Raw genomic sequence first — 14,034 nt, forward strand, 5'->3', positions numbered from 1 at the left:
ACAATTCGGCTTCAAACAAAAACACTCCTGTATTCACCAGTTACAACGTGTCACTCAACACATAATCATAGAAAGATAATATATATAATCAAACAAAAACCGAACCATACAACTTTTACTTCTCGATTTTCAAAAAGCATTTGAGTCAGTTCGGCACACCCTACTAACGAAATTACGTGAAATAAATATTCTAGCACCAATCATAACATCATAATCAGTTACCTCCACAGTAGAAACTTCTACGTCGCTATAAACGAATCCAAATCAGCAATAAAGAATATCCGAGCTGGAACTCCCCAAAGATCTATTCTAGGTCTACTTCTCTTTATTCTGATGTATTTATAACGATTTTCTAACACACCAAAGCACGCAAACTGCTATCTATGCAGACGATACCACATCATCATGAAAACCAGAAAAAGCTACAATATATATACGAAATCATATTAACATTTTACAAGACTATTTTAAAAATTGGAAATTAACAATTAACCTAAACAAAACACAAACCCTCTCATTCACCACCAAGAAAAATATCTAACTGAAACATATCACAATAGAAGGTCAATCTATCCTCTGGATCCCCACAGTAAATTACCTCGGCATCATTCTCGACTCCAAAATCATTTGGGTCTTCACAGTAAAGTACCTCGACATCATTTTCAACTCCAAAATCACTTGGGCTCCCGCAATAAATAGACGAACACACATAGCTTACCCTGCACTTCGACCTCTACCCAATCATATTTCAAAATAGTAAACTCAAGACCAACATTAAACTTAACTTCTATCAAGCATAAGGCCCATCATTATGTATGAGCATAAAATCTCGGCAGCCAAATTACATATTAACAAAATACAAAGAATACGAAACAAATTTCTCCGTTTAATACTAAATAAACCTTACGATACCCCCATCAAATAACCGTGCCCAATCGCAAGCATACCAAACATACAGAAATTCATTAACACTCACTACTGCATATCACCCTCATCACTAAAACCAGCTCATCAGAGACATCGGAAATTACAAAATCAACAACATACAATTAAAAATCAGGACCAGACAGTAACATATACTTAACTGTACTACTACAGCACACATTCAAGATTGCAAACAACAGTCGCAGGTTTTTTGAAAATTTTCTCCTGTAATAATTAATACGACACTACACACATCAATAACACCTCAATATCATTAACCAACTTAATCTTACATGTTAAATGTAGGTTAGAGGGTTATCCTAGGGACAGCAAAGGAAATAAAAAAAAAAAAAGGACTGTGAGAGACACTTAGATCACAAACGTCAGTCAGTTAAGAGACTCGATCGGAAAGTCAACAGACACGCAGATCTCAGATACGGAATTCGAATTGAAGGTACAAAGTAGTGATACTGATAGTGACAAGTTCATGAAAAATGACGTGGAAAATGTGCACTTAACACAGAGAAACAGTGGGTTCTTGTACAAATCCAAACGGAAGTGCCAAAACCTAACCAGGAATCGCCTGAACAAAAAAGACACGGGCAGTCTGCACACAGACGGCATAACAACGACCCCAGCCTGCACAGCAGTAAAAAGACCCACCTTAAAGCTAATGAACTAGCTTCTGATAAATTAAAAATTCACCAACTTTAATGATTACACAGATTTTAAGGTAAATTGCTTAAGAGACAATATAGAGATCCACACCTACACACCGAACAGAGAGAAAACCTTAATAGTGGTAGTAAAAAAAATTGATACAACTGCCCGAAAACGAATCGTAGGCAGCATCAAAAATTTCATTCCTTTATTCCACCCATTGCGTGGAAATCCACACATGTGCTAAATATCCGGTATACAGAGTGATCTTCGTGCCTGAGACTACGCTCGTGCAAATCAATCATATCCATATATAAAAAACATGAAGATCCACTGGGAAAAATACGAATCTCGTAAACTCACCATCCAATGTTTCTGTTGCCAATCTCGCGGACGCACTTCCGTGAACTGCAACAATAAAGCAATCTGCGTCAAGTGTGCAGGACCACATGACACAAGAGCATATACTAAGAAACTCAAGATGCCACGCACATGCGCAAACTGTAAAGGCACACATTCAGCCAACTATTCTAAGTGCCCTCGTTGCCTTCCTAGCCAAAAAAATGACCATAAGACCTGTACGCACACACACATATTCAGCACGATATTTCCCATTCCTAAACTCTAGAAGAACATCCATACAGCCTACATGATCAGGCCAGAAGTAACATACGTAAAAGCGGTAATCTCGCAGCAACCACAACCAAATGCAGCCGCACGACACAACAGTATCTGATCAGTTAAGTGAGCTCCAATCCGCATATCTAAACCTGTACCTCAAAATCATCTCACTCATACAAAAATAGTATACCAAATGCAAATAACCTAGATAGAGTTAACGCCATAATTCAAATAGTTATGGAGCTTGAAAATGTCAACCTTAAAATATCACCATATGGAATGCTATACAGTGTGAGAAATAAAGCAGCGGAGCTGCACAAATTCCTCACAGAACAAAACACAGATATTGCCATTATTACAGAAAACTGAAATAAATTGGGATATCCCCAGATCCTAAAAATCCCAAATTATACTCTACACAGGAAAAATGGACTCCGAACTAACATCAACAAACCCAGGGGCGAAGTACTCGCAGCAATACGAAACAGTATTTCCGCTGACATTCTACAACCGGCATTTCCTAACATCGAATTTCTATCAATCAAAGTCAAAACCACCTCATACCTCATAATAAGGGTGGCATATGCACTCCCGAAAACCAAAATTTTAACAACAGATCTCGACTCCATTTTTTCACCATATGGCACTTTATTATAGGCAGTAATTTCAACTCAAAGCACCATGTATGGAACAATCTCCGGGGATCTACAATAAAACGGATCTACTATCAAAAACCATATAGAACTGTCTAATTATTAGATTATTCATAGCCCAACCTATACTTGCAGACAACCCAACTGCGCTCCCTCAAACATTGATATCTTCCTTTCAAATATTCCCTATCAACATACGTGCCAAACTATAGACGATCTACCGTCCAGCCATTTCTCGATTACGCTATTGCTGCAAACAAGAGACAATACAATCATGCAAAACTAAGCGACTGGAACAAACATTGCAATGAATTAAAGATAAATTCGTACCTCCAGACCATGACCGACATAAACACAGAAATAAGGGCCTTCAACCACTAGATCCAAACAGCATTTCACAATGTTATCCGCGACGCATCACCACTAGATCGCAACACCACCACAGACAAAGAAAAATACACTAAAGGATAACCCCACACACAAGCTCTACAGAAACTTACTTTCTAACTCCATAAGAAAAAAGAATAATAGATACTAGAAACAAAATCTGGCAGCACAAACTATTCACCATAGTCAAAATGGATCATACCTTTTGGCATACCTACAAGATTACAAGAGAAACAAAAAATCTCCTATCAATCTTCCAATATCCCAATATTAACGCAACCTTCTACACAGACGAAGAAAAATCTGAAAGCTTAGCCTAAAGTTTTCTCGAGGTCTACATCAAAGTCTACATCAAAGATATAGAACAACAATCAGCTATCATAATGCAAACTTTATTGATGCAAATCAACGCTCCTACATGCACATCTCGCATGATCGTCAATATAATTAAAAACCTTCCTTCCAATAAAGCCCCAGGACCGGACAAAATCACTGTAGTTAAAAAAATTCCCGAAAAAACGAATAGTACTCTCAAGAAACTCTACCAATTCATCGCAAAGAAAACAGTCGACAAAAGACATCCATCAAGATAAATACGTAGGTTACGTAATATATGTACAATCCATCATAACCTATGGATACTAAATCTGGGCAACGGCTTTGTTAATAAGCAGCTAAAACGCTTATTAACAAAGTACAGAAGATCCAAAATAAATTCTTCCACATAATACTGAACTAATCTCAAAGTACATCGACGCGGGAATTTCACCAAACAGCCAAAATTCCAACAATGATCAATTTCATTGCAAACTCAATTAACTCAACTTATGATCCACACCATCCAATCCCACACATAAGCAACATGGGTAAGTACAATATGACACCCTCCTAAATATCAAAATAACTCTTAAAACATTCACACAAGCGGAACAGGTTTTAAAATTTTTCCTGCAATCCGACACATGATGAATCACGCTCATCTCACCCTTCATGCAACAAAATTTAAATTATTTTACATTGTATATGCAGCTAAAAGGGTCATCAACACAGGTCATAAAAGGAGCAACACACAACAACAGTACACAGCGGCTAGTGAAATAGTCAGTAAATAAAACACCTAATCATGTAACCATCAAGACTGACCATCCACCATGGATTCCTAAAATTAGTATTAATAGTCTACATTTAACATTAATAGCAATCATTTATTTTGCAATATACATTATATCTATTCATTAATTTTAATGTAATCTCATTTTATAAATTTGTGAATTATCTCATGTTTTTACCTTTTTTTTGTCCGCCACTGTATGTATAAATTCCAAAATCTATTTTTATTAATTAGATCTGTTATTATAAATTATTATTAATATAAGGAATAAGTTTTTAATGAACTATGTCTAATAAATAAAATTTTTACCAACCACTAATGATGCATCAAAATATGTGACGCTATAAATCTACACAAACATGAAAGTATATCACCTATGTTTATTGATGGTAGTATTATTTACATTAAAAATCATTTGAAAAACATCTTAGTAACAAATATAGCAGATGTAAACTCTTGTTATTTTATTTTTCCCATTACATAGAGTGGATAAAAAAAGTATTGATATAGTAGACAATATCTTTAGGAAAACAAATAATGATATATTAACAAAATCTGTCTCCATAAATAGTTCACTACATACAAAAATAACATATGGAATGACAATTTTCAATAATGAATTATAAAATAATGATATAAAAAATATAAAAATTAAAAGAGTTAAAAAAGTATTGGCACACACAATTCCAGTGTTTAATTTGCACTTAATGGCGGAGAGTTATTTAAAATTACAAAATATCCTTTTATAAGTACTGAAATGTTATTGAATGTTATTGTGCCAAAATTAGGAAAGGACGCTTGTCTTCAAATTATTACAAATATTTTATATTCTGTTCAAATACATGATAAAGCTGAAAAAATCTTCTCATATGTTAATACTTTCTTCACTCTCGAATTTTTACATTTCTTGTGTTATTTTTATATAACTCATTATTGTTAGTTATAACTGTGCAATGTTGTTATTATTAATGTGCTGTGTACATTACTTTTGCATGTAGTGAACTATTTATAGAAACAGGTTTTATTAATATATTATTTGTTTTCATAAAGATATTGTAAAAAAATTGGATGTGTCCACCACCAATCCTTAATTTTATGTAGTGTAGATATCCGTGAATTTAGTTTGTCTTATTGTTAGCAATGTAATAAGATATATTTTTATTATGTACGTTTCCGAAATTATATTTATTTCTATGCTTTCTATCAGAGAAGAACTGATATTTTAATTACATTTCAATTTCGAAATATGAAATAGAGATTTCTATTGACCATATGGGGTGCCTTTGTATCCGAATATTCTTGTACTTGATTATGTTAAAAATGTAAGAAACACGGGTATATTAACATGTAATTGTATTGTAATTATACATGTAAACTGTGAATATATATATGTATCTTCTGATCCACACACAGCTTCCCAATATTATTACATAAATCCATTATCACGAATATATTATAAGACTATGCCCAACCAATTAAATTCATACCGTCACATGAACTTTATCTCTGTTTAGAAAATTCAAGTAGTTAAAATCCTTTAGAAAATTCAAGTAGTTAAAATCCTTTTTTTTTTAAATAAAAGCTTTTTAAATACATATGTAGGCTATTTTTAAATATATAATAGTAATCGGACATGTATTGTATCAGAAATGTAAGTATGTATCTACAAGATGTTTTTCGAAGAATGAAATTGATATAGTAATAATAACTGTTACTAACCCAATATTAAATAACACTGCCAAGATGTTATAATAGATAAGTATACATTCAAACTGCGCTGTATTTAGCCAAACATTTATGTCTACATGACGTAATTTGTACATGAATATTGATTTTCGTACGATAATCCGTTCAAATGAAAATTTATAGCTGTAAGTCAATATATAGAGCACTTTGAGCGTCTATTGTCTGCAGAATCGAGCGCGTGATGAATAGAAGGTTTGATAACAATTATCATTAGTCCAATTCAGTCAATAGGGAAAATATCTCACTTGTCAAGGTCGTTCAAAATGCATATAATAGTATACGAATTACTACAGTAAATATATCCAGTATCATTCGTATTTGCATCTTATGTCAGTGCTGTTCAGTTTAAACCCCGAAGATTAAATCATTTTTAGTCTATTTGACATTATATTGAGTTATAAGGATATGCCATAGTGTCCGAGAAGCAAAATCTTTGATTCAAATTTGTCATTTTAGGAATATTTTCGAAACCGAAAATTAAGATCACTTTTTGTGAAACTAAACAGTTTTTTCATCATATTCGTAAAAAATTATCGGTTTCATTGTAATAAATTTTGTCAAGGTATGCTTATAATTGTGTCTGTAGTAATATATATACAACAGTATAGGTATACCGACTGTTTTGTGATGACTGGATAAAATAAAATTTTCATAATCATAGTTTAATTCATAACTTTTTTCTTCCGTTATATGAGAGATTTAGACAAACTGCTCAGCGGTGAATGTATCGCTATGCATACAACTATCACAGATACGTAACACAAGATGTTACACTTGAGTGAAACCAGTGGAATATCTTACAAGGAATACTTTCATGTTATCTAAAAAATGTATTTACAAAGATTGTTTGGTGCAAAGAGGGACATTATTATATAAAGTAATTGCAGAGATTTCAATATATTTTTAATATATAATGTATAATTTCGATAATTTTTTTAAACAGAATCTTATGTTTCTTTATTCATAATATGATGATGTTTATTGGACAAATATAATGACTTAATTTATACAGTATTAAATTATCGATCATTTAGTAGTAATATCAATTACTTCAAATTGTTTTATTGTAATTTGGTTTAACTCTGATCTGTTGTTTGTGTCAATTTGTCACATTTTTCTTGTAAAAGGGATATAAAATATACAAAATTAGGATAAATAAAAAAGCAAGGTTCTATTTAAAAAAATTATCTTGATCTTGCAAAATCTGCTGTTACTACTTTATAAATACCGTTGCCAAATAATGTACATATATCTTCATATCAAACAATTTTTGTAAGAACATTTCTTTGATAACATGAATTTCTTGTAAGATATTTCACTGTTCTGTCTCTATTTAAATGTAATATATTACTACCCTGTATATATAGGTAAAATTCATCAATAATCGACAAATTTTTGCAAGTATTTCAGAAACTATTTATTTTCGTGAAAAATAATTTTAATTTTCAACTTCAATGATCCAAAATACATATTCAATGATATAAACACTCAAAGCTGTAAACATTTTTCTTTTCAGATATTATAGTACAGCCAATAATAAGCAGTTGTCGATTACTATAATCTTTTTGCAATTCTTTTTTAAAAAATTAATTGCATTATGTATATTGTTAATAATGAAGTTCGTAATATAAATTTTAATGTTTATAGTTTTCCTGAAATTACCTTTAATACCAGGTAATAACATTATACTTATGGTAGGAATTATATTATATTATATTATAGTTTCGATTTGAAAGAAAAAGCAAATTTTAGTCTTATAGAATAATAAATTTGAAATATATAAATTTGAAATTCTAATTTCAATTCTTCAAACTGAAGATTAGTAAATATAAATTATATAATGCTTACAATATTTTACATCTAATACGATGTAACATATTATTTGCTGAGAAGAAAATTATAAGGCAAGAAATTTTAACTCTTAGATACGATATATTTTGATCATTGTGAAACAATTTTATAATAATTACAATTAAAATTTTTATATTTTTTAATTTATATTTTTTAGATGAATGATAGCTAATTCTAAATTCTAATAAACTAGATAGCTAGATTTAAGTTTTGATAAAAAATCAATTTACAATATACTTCGATACATAATCTAATTTTTTTATAATAAAACATTTGACGAAACACCGATGTTGAAATCTACAAGTTTTAAATTGATATTTAATAATGTTTGATTCATACTAGCGTTCATACAGTCGAGTCAGGCGCCGGTTGTACATAATTCAACGAGAGCATTCACAGCACGCGGTTCAACCAAATCAAATCAAAATCGTTGATTTTTTTTTAACAATTAAGACCGTGGCACTCTTGAAATTTGATTTGATCGATAACTAAGAATGGCCAGAAGAAATAATGGGTGACAATAAAATAAAATTTTTATTACAATTTAATAAAATTCGTACAAAGTTGTGAATTTTGTACGATTTTAGTAATAAAAAGTATTGTGACATCGTACAAGATGAAGTAATGGATCGAAATGTGAAACTTAAACTTCTTCCTTTTAGTAATTCTATAACATCTGATGTATTTAAAACCGTCGTCTTTTTGTTCGTAATGGAATATCTTCCTTATTAAAAAATTATACGATTTTCATTAGAGTAAATGTGGCGAAATATTTGTTTTTTTTCGAATGAACAAAGGAAATCAAACAAGCTACAGTTGTTTCTAATCATTGAATGTGAATGCTTTAGTAAAATCTTAGACTGTATCTAATTATAATCTGGCTGTATCTTCGATCGCTGGTGTGAATCAGCCTTAAATATTATTTGACACTATTTTTACTTATGAAATTCTGAATGATTTTACTCACTTGTGCACCAAGAAATAACTACATTTTAATTTATCGATCGTATTATTACGATAGTTTATTTGTATGATATTATTTATATAATAATAGATTTACATAGGTTAAAATTAATTTCATTTCCTCTTAATTACTGAAAGACAAATAATAGAAGCAACTGAATTCTGTATCTTTTAACATTACTGAAATAAATAAGAAGTTTCATTAATGAAGCCACGTAATTGATTTTAAATTATCAATACATAGATACAAAAAAATCAGCTGTTGTTAGAAAATATAAGATTATTATTATTATTAAAATTATTGGATATAAAATTATTATAGATTATAAAATAACAATTATTCTTTTTATATTTTTAAAAATATTTTTAAAAAGATTTTTAGAAATATTTTTTTAATTTATTCTCTGTATATTACTCAGAAAGATGTGTCTTCTTCAATTACTTGACAATGAAAAAAAAAAAAAACAAAGTAAAATGTAACGCATCTATTCATTCAAAATTATATCAACTTCATTTTTCTGTTACAAAACATAATCTGAAATTAAATAATCGATTAATTTTTGAATATATTGATGTCAAACCAATAAGAATTTAGATAATTATTTAAAAAAGTGGAATCCTGGCCAATTTCAAAAATTTTGAAATATATTGAAAAGTATATTGAAAAATATATTTTCTCCATATATATTACAATTCAGTTTTAACTTCCAAGATATATATACACAAAAAAACTCTAATGAAATTTCTAAAAATATGTCATCTCCGATTTGGCTGAAATTTCGAAGATAGTTTCATTTTACATAAAAATAATATTCATGAAAAGGATTATTGACAATTCGAAACTCAAGACTTTTGCGATCGAATAGGGAAGTCCATCGGTTTGAATTGCCGACTGTCTTACGGAATCCGACTAACTTATTTAGTGAAATTCTTTAACTGAAACTTTATTTTCGTTTCAAAAAATAGTCAACTTTTTTTTATAGTGGAATATTCTCTTATAGTATATTGGTTTGGGATAAGTTATTTGAAAATAAATGATTCTTAATGAATAAAAGGAAGAAAATATGTCATTTATTGAAGTGTATATTCTTCAATATCCCAATCATTGAAATCAGTGAAGTTTGTCCTTTACAAAGGATAAAATGTTTATAAATATCTCGAAAGTTAAGACTGAGTGACAGTAATGTATAGGGAAAAATTGTTAATTAATGACATCAGCAACATCTTTCAAGGGTATTCTTCTTTTCTACATAATTAACAAAATTTTTCGACCCCTTAATGAGGTCTTTTAATTGTTTCTGATAAATTTTATTTTTGTGTCTCACTTGATTTTTAATAAAAATTTTATTTCAAATTGTACGACGCTTATTTTTTCTTGTAAAATAATGCTATAAAATAATTTCTTCAAAACAACTTGAAACGAGCAGAATTTCAACCTGCGTTGAAGATCATCACGATCATTAATTCTTAGTTATTGCTATAATTAGAAAAAGTATTGAAACATTTCTCATCTTTTACTTTCTAAAATAATTTGATTGCAATTAAATATTGGCGTGTACTTAATCATATGCAAGATATATGTATACTAAAGTGATTTGTATGGATGCAAACAAATTTTTTAATAAAAACATGTATGAAAAATGAATTCTTCGTAAAACAGGCAAGGGCAATGATTAAAATGAGAAAGTGTCAAAGATTGATGATTAAAACTGAAAATTTTATTCAAAAGACGTTAAAATCTTGTACGTGTACACATAGTGTATAAAATATTTTATCGTCAAATGGAACGAGTGTGAAAAATGAATTTGTATTACTATAATTGAATTAATTAATAAATATTAATAAATAATTCAGCCAAATTATGTAGATAGCTCAATCCTCAATGATCTGAAATTCAATAAATTTAGTTTCCGATTTAAAAAAAAGTGCTTTATTTCTATTGGATATATTTTATTTTTATTTGTTTGTCATGTAGTATCGTAGTTATTACAATCTGTAGTTATATTTTTAGTTATGTTTAATTATAAGAGATGGCCTGTTTGCTAATTATAAAAATGCGTGAATGAGAAAAATATGAATGTAATGCTACAAGCACAATCTAGGCGTGGAACTTTCTTTTTAGAAAGAGGAGAGTCGAGCTAGTTGCAAAACGGAGTCGTGAGAAAGCGTTGAGAGAGAGAGTGGTTTAAAAGAGTCAATTGTGTTGTTTAAAAAAAGTTAATTGTATCGTTTATTTGAGGCGTTAATCTATTATTTATCTTGTGTAATTATTTGTTGTTTTATTACCATTACTGTTATTTAATAAACATCATATTATATCTCTACAGTAATAATGAATAGTATGGACATTAAAGTAATATAGATTACAATAAATATATAATACAAATTTAGAATGGAATTATAATTTTGTAATTTAATTTTCTTGTTTAACAATTTTATAATGTAAAGATTGCTCAATGTATTGATAAATTTTTACAACATAAAGATTATAAATACTGTATTTAATTAATTTTTGTCATTTTGAAGATTGTAAAGTTTGTGTATAATTTGAACCAATTACACTTGCTCTATTTTCTTTGCATTTAATATAAATAAAAAATAAATATGAGACCTTCAACATAATTTTAAATTAGATTAAACATTATTGATTTATAGTTTTAGATTGATACTGATTTACATTTAATATTGATTTATGGTTTTCTATAAAGTTTTCTATATAATTTTTTCTCCGAAATAAGTCTCTAACTGGAATGAAAAACCTAAAATAATACTAATCAAGCTAAAATAATTTTAGAATAAGTGTTTAAGTGTTATATCTGTATCCTTCGTAACTGTATATCTACACCTGAGGCATAAATCCTGGTGATTCCACTTTCCACGATTATATGAGAAACGAAAAGCCAACCACTGATATCACAGTTGCGACCGAGATGAATTACTCTGTCGTAGTAAAGTTAGCTACCTAAATATAAATTGCATTCCGTGATAACTGACCGCGCATATTCCGTAGTGTTCTATATTCAGCTGAAATTATGCGAACCAATTGACCTCATTGATTCGTTTTAATTGGAACCTTTAATAATGTGGTTTAGTAAATGTAGATGAATATATTAATGTTAATACTTAGATTGACGAAAATGATACTAATTAACTTAAAACTTTAAAACATATTTCCCAATTAACACAATTAATAATAAACACATATATTTACACATATAAGTTATTAACACAATTTTCAAATGTACGTGCATGTTTGAAATTATTATAGTAGTACCGGCATCAAGATCTAATCTTAACTATCTTTTTCTATAAATAAAATAATACCTGTCATATCAGAAACCTTATTATCTAAATACTCTAATATCCGAACGTTCTATTTCCCGGTTTTGCAAAAAAATATATCTACTAAAATATGAGAAGAGAGATTTTATTTAAAATATAATGAAGATTATATTTATTGTTTTTTTTAATTCCATGATAAGTCAACATTTCATTAATGTACAATGAAGATGTATACATAATTTTTTCATAAACTGAGATAGTAACAGAAAATGATGAGGACTTCTTATGTTGAAACATTAAAGGCATTCCGAAAAGATGATTCGAAATACAAAAAGAATATATTTATTTGTATTAAAAATAAACAATTCAGTCGTTGAAAAGATTTTTAAATATAGAAATATATTGCTGATTTTCTTGATTTCCATTTGAATACATAAAGTTTAATAACAGAAAAGTGTTTGTCTTATTAATAATAAATTTAATTTAAGACCAAATAATTTGATCTCCTTGGAGGAAATTCAATTTTCCTTTTTTTCTATTTCTCTTTTTTTTCTTTACATTACAACACCACAATAAAAACTTTAAGTTTTCGGAATTGTTAAAGATTAATTTTTTATATTTGAAATTTTACGTCATGAAATGCTAAGGGTTAACCTTCCTCGAAACGTCTTATGTATAAAATCTAAAAATTATTTCTCATTTCTCTTATGCAATTATATTTATCAGAAATCACGTAATTACATTGCTTTAAAGTATAATTTGCTCTATATGTAAAATTCAGAAAATAGGAGTAGATGTTGTGTGGAAAATGATTTTGTACAATTAAAGTAAATAATATTTAAATATTTAAAGTAAATAATATTTTTTAAATTTCTAAGGAAACTTGTTTAATATCAATAATGGTCGTTGGCCATTTATTTACATATATAATGTAGGGCACGCGTTCCTCTGTTCTTAGTCCTAATGGCCAGGAGTATTAAATATAATGTGAAGGGCGCATACTCGGGACGCAGTACCGTTAGGCCTATAAAGTAATTGCCAAAATTGCTACATGAATCTGATCCTGTCAATAATAATCATAAAACGCCTTATTTTCTGGATCAGGTGATCAGAAAGGACACAAAGAGAATCGGTCTATATAAGGGTCGACTCCAACGCGCTGCGTGGAATCCCAAACAGTTGAGTCTAGAACTGCAGAAAATAATTTAAATCCGTAAGTACAACCTACAACATTTAACATGTAACAAACAATCGACCACTCTTACTGTGGATTCCCAAATATAATAAAGAGTCAACTTGCAGGAAAGCCATCTGTTTCAACTATTTTATATGTATAAATTAAAAAATATTTGGGACATGAACGTCAGATTTAAAAAATAAAAGGTCTTTAAAAAAAAAAAACAAAAACAAGAAATGAAGAAAGGTATTAAAAAAAGCAAAAGTGAAGAGAATTTTAACAATTTGATAGAATTTATAAAAGCACATTGCACTTTTAATGTATATTGCTCATTAAGATATATGTATAGTAAGATATGTGTTCTATTAAAACGTTGATCACTAAAAGAAACTGCGTTTTAAATTCATATTTAAGAGCGATATAAGTATTGGGAAAAATAAGTCTCCAGTCAGTCATATACAACCATTGATACCAAAAATTTTTAAATAAAAACAAATTCTTAATTTTATTTCTATTTCTATAAAAAATTATGTGAATTTCTATTTTTTATTAGCAACAATATATGATAAAATATAAGCACAATTCTTTTCGTGAAGTTAACCGACTAATTCTTCAATCGTTTATTTACATTACCTGTATTATAAATTAATATAATAGTT

The 14,034-nt window shown here is 28.9% G+C and overlaps 1 long non-coding RNA gene across 1 annotated transcript in view; it reads left to right on the top strand.

Moving 5' to 3' along the window:
• LOC122530819 overlaps positions 1-13,380 on the top strand; it is a 64,484-nt gene extending 51,104 nt beyond the window's left edge. The window contains exon 3 of the long non-coding RNA XR_006307107.1: positions 13,303-13,380. This is a non-coding gene — a long non-coding RNA (uncharacterized LOC122530819). The remainder of the gene's footprint in view (positions 1-13,302) is intronic.
• The last annotated feature ends 654 nt before the right edge of the window (positions 13,381-14,034 follow it).

This window comes from Frieseomelitta varia, unplaced genomic scaffold (assembly GCF_011392965.1).
Source record: "Frieseomelitta varia isolate USP_RPSP 00005682 unplaced genomic scaffold, Fvar_1.2 scaffold_356, whole genome shotgun sequence".
Classification (NCBI taxonomy): Eukaryota; Metazoa; Arthropoda; class Insecta; order Hymenoptera; family Apidae; genus Frieseomelitta; species Frieseomelitta varia.